This window comes from Catharus ustulatus, chromosome 38 (genome assembly GCF_009819885.2).
Source record: "Catharus ustulatus isolate bCatUst1 chromosome 38, bCatUst1.pri.v2, whole genome shotgun sequence".
In the NCBI taxonomy this organism is placed as follows: domain Eukaryota; kingdom Metazoa; phylum Chordata; class Aves; order Passeriformes; family Turdidae; genus Catharus; species Catharus ustulatus.
In genome coordinates this window covers 344,420-354,430 of record NC_046258.1, presented here as the reverse complement: position 1 = coordinate 354,430, position 10,011 = coordinate 344,420, and the positions used below count along the sequence as shown (strand labels likewise).

The 10,011-nt window shown below is 32.4% G+C and overlaps 1 long non-coding RNA gene across 1 annotated transcript; it reads left to right on the top strand.

Moving 5' to 3' along the window:
• The first annotated feature begins 6,769 nt into the window (after positions 1–6,769).
• LOC117010150 lies at positions 6,770–10,011 on the top strand. Its single transcript, XR_004420576.2, has 3 exons — positions 6,770–6,987; positions 9,169–9,269; positions 9,869–10,011. It is a non-coding gene; the product is annotated as an uncharacterized LOC117010150 (long non-coding RNA).

The window sequence follows — 10,011 nt, the reverse complement described above, 5'->3', positions numbered from 1 at the left end:
ATCCCCCAAAAAATCCCGAATTTCTGCAAGTTTTTGGCGATTTTTTATGAATTTTTTGGATTTTGGGGGGATTTTTTGATGGAATTTTGGTGCTTTGTACCGGTAAAAATTCTAAAATTCTGAGATTTGAGTCCGAAAAAATAAAGTATATAAGAATTCCAGAATAGAAGTGGCAAAATCCACAAAAAAATCTGAAATTTCTGCGAGTTTTTGGGGGATTTTTTTGGCATTTTTGGGGATTTTTGAGGATTTTTTAAGGATTTTTGGATCAAATCCCACTACTTTGTCACGGTAAAAATCACAAAATTTTATTAATTAAATCCTAAAAAATATAAAATACGAAAATTCCAGATTAGAAATGTAAAAAACCCTGAAAAAATCTGAAATTTCTGTGATTTTTTGGGGATTTTTAATGAATTTTTTTGGATTTTTTTTGTATTTTTGGGATAAATTCCATTGCTTTGTCACGGTAAAAATCAATAACATTTATTAATTAAATCATAAAAAATGTACAGTACAAAAATATCAGTGGAAAAATGGCGAAATCCCCGAAAAAATCCCAAATTTTTGCGATTTTTTGGGGATTTTTTGTGAATTTTTTTTGGTTTTTTTGTATTTTCTGAATAAATCCCGCTGTTTTGTCACGGTAAAAATCACAAATTTTATTGATCAAATCCTAAAAAACACAAAGTACAAAAATTTTAGTGAAAAAATGGTGAAATCCCAGAAAAAATCTGGTTTTTTTTGAGTTTTTGGGGATTTTTTATGATTTTTTTTAAATTTTTTTGAATTTTTTGGATTTTCTGGGATCAAATCCCACTGCTTTGTTACGGTAAAAATCAATAACATTTATTAATTAAATCATAAAATACATAAAATATGAAAATTCCAGATTAAAAATGTAAAAAACCCTGAAAAAATGTGTAATTCCTGCGATTTTTTGGTGATTTTGGGGGATTTTTTAGGATCTTTTATGGATTTTTCGATGAAATTTCAGTGTTTTGTCACGGTAAAAATAAATGAATTTTATTAATTAAATCCTAAAAAATAGAAAATGTAAAAATTCCAGATTAAAAATGGCGAAATCCCAAAAAAAATCTGGGTTTTTTTCGGGTTTTTGGGGATTTTTTACGAATTTTTTTGAGTTTTTTTGGATTTTTTTGTATTTTCTGGGTCAAATCCCGCTGCTTTGTCACGGTAAAAATCAACTAAATTTATTAATTAAATCCTAAAAAATACAAAATGTAAAAACTCCAGTGAAAAAATGGTGAAATCCCAAAAAAAATCTGAAATTTTTGAGATTTTTTGGTGATTTTTTACGATTTTTTTTTATTTTTTGGGGATTTTTGGATCAAATCCCACTGCTTTGTCACGGTAAAAATACATTAATTTTATTATTTGAATCCTAAAAAATACAAAATTTAAAAATTCCAGTGAAAAAATGGAAAAATCCCAAAAAAAACCTGAAATTCCCGCGATTTTTTGGGGGATTTTTTGTGAATTTTTTGGATTATTTTTGTATTTTCTGGATTAAATCTCACTGCTTTGTCACGGTAAAAATCACAAAATTTTATTATTCTAGTCTTGAAAAATACAAAATATAAAAATTCCAGACTAAAAATGCAGAAATCCCTGAAAAAATCTGAAATTCCTGTCAGTTTTCGGGGATTTTTGGGGGATTTTTCATGAAATTTCGCTTCCTTGTCGTGGTAAAAAACCGAAATTTTACAAATTCAGCCCAAAAAAATCTGAAATCTGGAAATTTCGGTCAAAAACCGTTGGAATTATTTTAAAAATCCAGAATTTTTGTGGGTTTGTGGTGATTTTTAGAGAATTTTTAGAGATTTTTTTTATCTTTTGGGGGGTTTTTAGATGACATTTCGCTGCCTTGTCATGGTAAAAATTCCAAAATTTAAAAGTTTTAGGTGAAAAAAATCCAAAATATAAAAGTTCAACGACGAAAGTGGTGAAATCCTGAAATAAAGATCCAAATTTCTGCAATTTTTTAGCGATTTTTTAGGAATTTTGGTGGATTTTTTGATGTGATTTCGTTACTTTGTCACGGTAAAAAACCAATGTTTTCTGATTTTCACCCAAAAAAGTTTGAATTTTAAAAATTACAGACCAAAAGCAGACAAATTGCAAAAAAAAAAACTATTTCTGTGAGTTTTTGGTGATTTGGTGGAATTTTTTTTTTATTTTTCGGGGGTTTTTTGATGAAATTTCGCTGCTTTGTCACAGTAAAAAATTTTAAATTCTGAGATTTCAACCGAAAAAATCCGAAGTTTTGGAATGTCAGTATAAAAATGGTGAAATCCCCCCGAAAAATCTGAAATTTCTGCGAGATTTTGGAAATTTTTAAATTAAAATAAAACCATGGAGAGGCGGTGACGGCGCCCCCTGGTGGACGGGAGGACCGGGATTGAAAAATTTTAAAATTTCAAAATTTTGAGACATTAAAATTAAAAATCAGAGAATCTTGAAATTTCAGCCCAAAAATTTCAACCCTGAAGTCGCATTAAAATTTTGAAAATTTTTTCTGAAACTGTGGCAAAGAAAATCAGAAAAAATTCCAATTATTTTGCTAAAAAATTGGTTTAAAATTCGCTAAAACTCCCCAAAAAATCGAAATAAAGTTTAAAAAATATTTTGATAAAACTAATAAAATTTGCCTGGAAAATTCCGAGATTTCTTTTTAATTAATTTTAAAATTTGACTAAAAAAATGACGAAAAGTTCCAATTTTTCTGCTAAAAAAATACTTTAAAATTTGGTGAAAATCCCTAAAAAATAAAAAAAAAATGGGAATTAAAATTCAAATAATATTTTGATAAAATTAATGACATTCCTATAAAAATCCTCAGTTTTTTTCCAAGAATTTGACGGAAAAATCCCAAAAAATTCAAATTATTTCGCTTTAAAAATCCGTAAAAAATCCAAATTTCACCGAATTTTTTCAGGATTTTTTCTATAACTTCCCCAAATTTTATATTTTTTATTTTTAACCAAAATTTGGATTTTTCCCCCCAGTACTGCTCGGTGGAAGAAGCAAAAAATCCCAAAAAATTCAAATTATTTCGCTTTAAAAATCCGTAAAAAATCCAAATTTCGTCCGATTTCCTCAGAATTTTTTTTCCCTGAATCCTCAAATTTTATATTTTTCATTTTTACCCAAAATTTGGATTTTCCCCCCAGTACTGCTCGGTGGAGGAGGCGGTAACCAGCAAAAAATCACCAAAAATTCAAATTATTTCGCTTTAAAAATCCGTAAAAAATCCAAATTTCGTCCGATTTTCTCAGGATTTTTTTTCCCTGATTCCCCAAATTTTGTATTTTTTGTTTTTACCCAAAATCTGTTTTTTTGCCCCAGTACTGCTCGGTGGAGGAGGCGGTAACCAGCAAAAAATCCCCAAAAATTCAAATTATTTCGCTTTAAAAATCCGTAAAAAATCCAAATTTCACCGAATTTTTTGGGGATTTTTTCTGTGACTTCCCCAAATTTTATATTTTGATTTTTTGATGAAATTTTGTTGTTTTCCCCCCAGTACTGCTCGGTGGAGGAGGCGGTGGCCACGCGGGAGGCGCTGCACGGGGTGAAGTGGCCGCAGTCCAACCCCAAGGTGCTCGCGGCCGACTTCGCCCAGCAGGAGGAGGTGACAAAAAATTCAATTTATATTTTAATTTTTATACCTATTTATTGCTTTTTATATGTATTTGTAGGTATTTGTGTGATTTATTATATTTGTTTTATAGATTTATTTTTATTTTTGTGTTTGTATTTATCTGTATTTTTATATTTTCACGTTTATTTTTTTAATTTTAATTTTTATTTTTTTAATTTTTACTTTTCCATTTTTGTTGTTCAAGTTTCACTTTTTAATTTATATGTTTATATTTATGTTTATATTTTACATTTATATAATCTCATATATTTTTTAAAATGCTTATATTTACAAATTTTTACTTCAATTTATATATTTTGTGTTTATGGATTAACATTTCTTTCTCAATTTTGATTTTTTAGCTTTTATTTTTTAATTTTCATTTATATTTAATTTTTTATTTCTGAATTTTTAAATTCTGACTTTAATTTTTGATTTTTTTGGGCACATGAAAATGCAAGGAAAAATTTAAAAATTGAGGGTTTAGGGATGTTTATATGTTTTTATTGATATATTTATTGTTATAATATATAATATTATACATATAATATATAAATATATATTTATATATATATATAATATATAAATTATTTATAATAATTTTATGGCCACTTTTAGGTTTGTATTTATTATGTATGCATTTATTTTTTACATTATATACATTAAATATATGTACTGGTATTTAATAATTATATTTGTAAATTGCATGCATTTTTACTTTTTTTATTTCTAGTTTTTAATCTTTAATTTTTTAGTTTTTGTTCAAAGTTCTATTTTTGATTTTTTAGTTTTTTCATTTTAATTTTTAATTTCTAATTTTGAATTCCGATGTTTTAATTTTAGTTGTTAAATTCTATTTTTTATTTTTCATTTTTTAGTTTTTAATTTTTGTTCTTTTAATTTTAGTTTCTTAGTTTAAGTTTTTAAGTTCTATTTTTTATTTTTCCACTTTTTAGTTTTTAATTTTAATTGGCAATTTTTAATTTTAGTTTAACTTAAATTTTTAAAGTTGTATTTTTTAGTTTCTATTTTTTAATATTCTAATTTTAATTTTTAATTGTAATTATTTTACCATAATTTTTTAATTTTAGGTTTTAAATTTTATTTTTTATTTTTCATATCTTAGTTTTTAATTTTAAATTCTGACTTTAATTTTTAATTTTTGGTTTCTAATCTAAATTCTTACATTGTATTTTTTTTTCATTTTTTAGTTTCTAATTTGTTGTTTTTCATTTTTAATTTTCAATTTCTTAATTTCAGTTTTTAAACTTCATTTTTTTAGTTTTCATTTTTCACTTTATAATTTTTGGTTTTAATTTTTAATATCAATTTTTAAGTTTTTACCTGTAATTTTTGATTTGTAATTCTTCTTTTTTGTTTTTTGTTTTTACTTTCTAATTTTAATTTTTATTTTTAATCTTTAATTTTTAATTTTACTTTTATTCTCTAATTTTAATCTTTAATTTTTAATTTTTTGATTTTTTTTTTTATTTTCTGATTTCAATTCCTAACTTTAAATTCTAGTTTCAGTTTTTAAATTTTAAATTTTAATTTTTAAGGTTTTTATTCTTATTGTCTGATTTTAATTCCCAACGTGAATTTTTAGTTTCAGTTTTTAAATTTTAATTTTTAATTTTATGTTCTGGCTTTTAATTTCTAATTTTAATTTCTAATTTTACGTTCTAGTTTTTAGTTTTTATTTTTAATTTTTATGTTCTAGTTTTTATTTTTTAGTTTTAATTTCTAATTTTATGTTCTAATTTTTAATTTCTATTTTTAGTTTTTAATTTTATGTTGTAATTTTTAATTTCTAATTTTAATTTCTAATTTTATTTTTTGCTTTTCAATTTCTAATTTTAATTTCTAATTTTATGTTCTAATTTTTAATTTCTAATTTTAGTTTCTAATTTTTTTTTTAGTTTTTAATTTCTAATTTTAATTTTTGATTTTATGTTCTAGTTTTTAATTTTGAATTTTGTTTTTTAATTTTATGTTCTAGGTTTTGATTTCAAATTTTAATTTTTGATTTTATGTTCTAGTTTTTAATTTTTGACTTTAGTTTCTGATTTTATATTCTAGTTTTTAATTTCTAATTTTAATTTCTAATTTTATGTTCTAGTTGTTAATTTCTAATTGTAATTCTAATTTTATTTTTTGGTTTTGTAATTTCTAATATTAATTTTTGATTTTATGTTCTAGTTTTTAATTTCTAATTTTAGTTTCTAATTTCATTTTTTAGTTTTTAATTTCTAATTTTGATTTTTGATTTTATGTTCTAGTTTTTAATTTTGAATTTTGATTTTTAATTTTATGTTCTAGTTTTTGATTTCAAATTTTAATTTTTGATTTTATGTTCTAGTTTTTAATTTCTAATGTTAATTTCTAATTTTATTTTTCGGTTTTTAATTTTTAATTTTAATTTCTGATTTTATATTCTAGTTTTTAATTTCTAGTTTTAATTTCTAATTTTATGTTCTAGTTCTTAATTTCTGATTTTAATTTTTAATTTTGTGTTCTAGTTCTTAATTTCTAATTTTCATTTTTAATTTTATGTTCTAGTTTTCAATTTCTAATTTTCATTTTTTTATTTATGTTCTAATTTTTAATTTCTATTTTTAATTTTTAATTGGTTTTTTTTGGTTTTTAATTTTTAATTTTAATTTTTGATTTTATGTTCTGGTTTTTAATTTCAATTTTTGATTTTTAATTTCATGTTGTAGTTTTTAATTTCTAATTTTAATTTCTACTTTTTAATTTTTATTCTATTTTGTAATTTTATGTTCGGGTTTTTAATTTATAACTTTAATTTTTATGTTCTAGCTTTTAATTTTTAATTTCTAATTTTAAATCTGAATTTTTATTTTTATTTTTAATTTTATAATTTTTATATTTTGTGTTTTTGCAGCTGGATTTCCACCGCGGCCTCCTGGCCCCTCCCCCCTCCTCCAGCTGCCCCTCCCCCCACCCTCTGGGCCCCTCCTCCCGCCCCTCCCCCCCTTTCCTCCCCACCCCTCCCCCCCCTCCCCCCTCGGGCTCCTCCCCCCCTCCCCCCGCAGGCCACGCCCCCCGGGGGGCGGAGCCCTGGCAGTGGGCGGAGCGCGAGCGCGAGCGCGGCCGCCGCGAACGGGCGCGGGAACAGCGCGAGTGGGACCGGGGGAAAAGCCCCGCCCCTTCCGGGACACGCCCGCCCGGGGGCGGGGCCGGGGCTGGCCACGCCCCTCGGGGCTCCAGGACACGCCCCCCGCAGCAGCAGCTCCAGCAGCAGCAAGGGGGCGGGGACAAGGAGAAGGGGCGGGGCCAGAGGGAGGCGCGGCCCGAGAGGAAAGGTGAGAGGGGGCGGGGCCTGATTTCCATATATGGGCAAGAGGGAGGGGCTTGGAGGGGGTGGGTAGACTTTAAACTATGGTGGGAGGGGCTTGATTTCCATATATGGGCAAGTGGGAGGGGCTTAAAGGGGTGGGAGTGTCTTGGTTTCCTTATATGGGCCAGTGGGAGGGGCCTAAGGGAGTGGGGAAACTCTTTATATTCATATATGGGAAAGTGGGAGTGGCCGAACAGGGTCAAAGTGCCTTGGTTTCCTTATATGGGCAAGTGGGAGGGGCTTAAACGGGTAAGATAAGTTTAAATGGGTGGGAGGGGCTTTGTGTCCTTATATGGGCAAGTGGGAGGGGCTTAAAGGGGTGGGAGAAGCTTGATGCCCTTATTTGGTAAAGGGGGAGGGGCTTAGAGGGGTGAGAGGGGCTTGGTTTCCTTATATGGGCAAGTGGGAGGGGCCTAAGGGGGTGGGAGTGCTTTATATCCATATATGGACAAGTGGGAGGGGCTTAAAGGGGTGGGAGAGGCTTGGTTTCCTTATATGGGAAAGTGGGAGGGGCTTTAAGGGGTGAGAGGAGTTTTATTTCCATATATGGGCAAGTGGGAGGGGCTTAAAGGGGGTAGGAAGGGCTTGGTGTCCTTATATGGGAATAAGGGAGGGGTTTAGAGGGGTGGGAGGGGCTTAAAGGGGGTGGGAGGAGCTTAATGTGCTTGCGTGGGAAAGGGGAGGGGTTTAAATGGGGTGGGAGGAGTTGATTTCCTTATGTGGGCAAATGGGAGGGGCTTAAATGGGTGGAAGTTTATAGACATCCATATATGGACAAGTGGGAGGAACTTGAAGGGGTGGGAGGGGCTTAGTGTTCTTATATGGATAAATGGGAGGGGCTTAAGTGGGTGGGACAGGCTTGGTGTCCTTATATGGGCAAATGGGAGGGCCTTAAAGGGGTGGGTGGGGTTTGGTTTACTTTTATGGGCGAGTGGGAGGGGCTTGAGGATAGTGGGAGGGGCTTAAACGGGTAGGATGGGTTTAAAGAAGTAGGAGAGGCTTGATTTCCATATAAGGGCAAGTGGGAGGGGCTTAAAAGGGTGGGGAACTCTTTATATCCATATATGGGCAAGTGGGAGGGGCTTGAAGGGGTGGGAGGGACTTGGTGTCCTTATATGGGAAAGGGGGAAGGGATTGAGGATTGTGGGAGGGGCTTAAATGGGGTGGGAGGGGTTTGAAGAGGTGGGAGTGGCTTTGTGTCCTTATATGAGCAAGTGGGAGGGGCCTATGGGGGTGGGAGGGGCTTAATTGCCTTATATGGATTAATAGGAAGAGCTTAAATGGGTGGGACAGGCTCAGTTTCCTTATATGGGCAAGTGGGAGGGGCTTAGGGGGGTGGGTGGAGTTAAAATTATGGTGGGAGGAGCTTAAAGTGGTGGGAGGGGCTTTGTATCTTTATATGGATTAAAGGGAGGGGCTTGAAGATTGTGGGAGGGGCTTAAAGGGGTAGGAGGGGCTTAAACTGAAGTGGGAGGGGCTTAGTGGAGTTGGAGGTGGTCAGTGTCCTTATATGGGTAATGGGAGGGGCTTAAATGCGGTGGGAGGGGTTTAAAGGGATGGGGAGGGTTTGGTGTCCTTATATGGGAAAGGGGGAGGAGCCTAATGAAGACAGGAGGCGCTTAGATAGGTGGGAGGGGCTTGAAACCCTTATATGGTGCAATGGGAGGGGTTTGAAGGGGTGGGAGGGGCTTGGTGTCCTAATATGGGACTGGGGGAGGGGTTAAAATTGTGGGAGGGGCTTAAAAGCCATAAATGGGTAAATGGGAGGAGCTTAAAGAAGTGGGAGGGTCTTAAGTAGGTGGGAGGTACTTTGTGTCCTTATATGGACAAAGGGGAGGAGTTTAAATGGTGGGAGATGGTTTGATGTCCATATATGGACAAATGGGAGGGGCTTAAAGTGGTTAGAGGGTTTTGGTGTCCTTATATGGAAAAGGAGGTGGGACTTAAAAGGGGTGGGAGGGGCTCTATGTCCATATATGGACAACTAGGAGGGGCTTAAAGGGGGTGGTAAGATTTTATGACCTTATATGGAAAAGGGGGAGGGGTTTAGCAGGAATTTCACCCAAATTTCACTGAAATTTCACCCAAAACCCCCCAAAATTTCTGAATTTTGCCCAAAATTTTTGGATTTGGCCCCGAATTCCAGAGAAGCCTCCCGAGGAGCCGCCGGCGAAGCTCCTGGACGATTTGTTCCGCAAGACCAAGGCGGCGCCGTGCATCTACTGGCTGCCCCTCAGCGACGCCCAGGTGGGACATCTGCATAAATTTGCATAAATTTAAATAAATTTACATAAATGTAATTATTTTGGGTGGCTGGGGAAAAAGATTGGGGTGAAAAATGTGAATTTTAGGGGGAGATATGAGACTTTTTAGGGTAAAAAATGTGATTTAAAATCACCAAAAAATATTAAAAGTCTGATAAAAAATCCAAATAAAATCAGATTTTTTCAGGGTAAAAAACCACAAACCCATAATTATTCTGATTAATTAATTAATCATTATTAATTAATGATGATAAATTAATTCAGGTGTTGCAGAAGCAGGAAAACAGGGCAAAAATCATCAAAAAACACCAAAAATTCGATAAAAAATCCAAATAAAATCGGATTTTTTCGGGATAAAAAACTACAAAACCATAATTAAACTTCCTAATTAATTAATTAACTTTAATTAATGATAATTAATTTAGGTGGTGCAGAAGCAGGAAAATGGAGAAAAAATCACCAAAAAACCACCAAAAATTCGATAAAAAATCCAAATAAAATCGGATTTTTTCGGGATAAAAAATCACAAACTCCTAATTAATTATTCCAATTAACTAATTAACATTAATTATCGTTAATTAGCTGCTGCAGAAGCAGGCTGAGCGGGCAGCCCGGGCCCGGGAGCGCGAGCGGCGCCGGAAGGAACAGGAAGAGGAGGAGCAAAAACAGCGGCAGCTGGGAGGGGGCGGGGCCACGTCCGGAAGGGGCGGGGCCAGCTCGGAAAG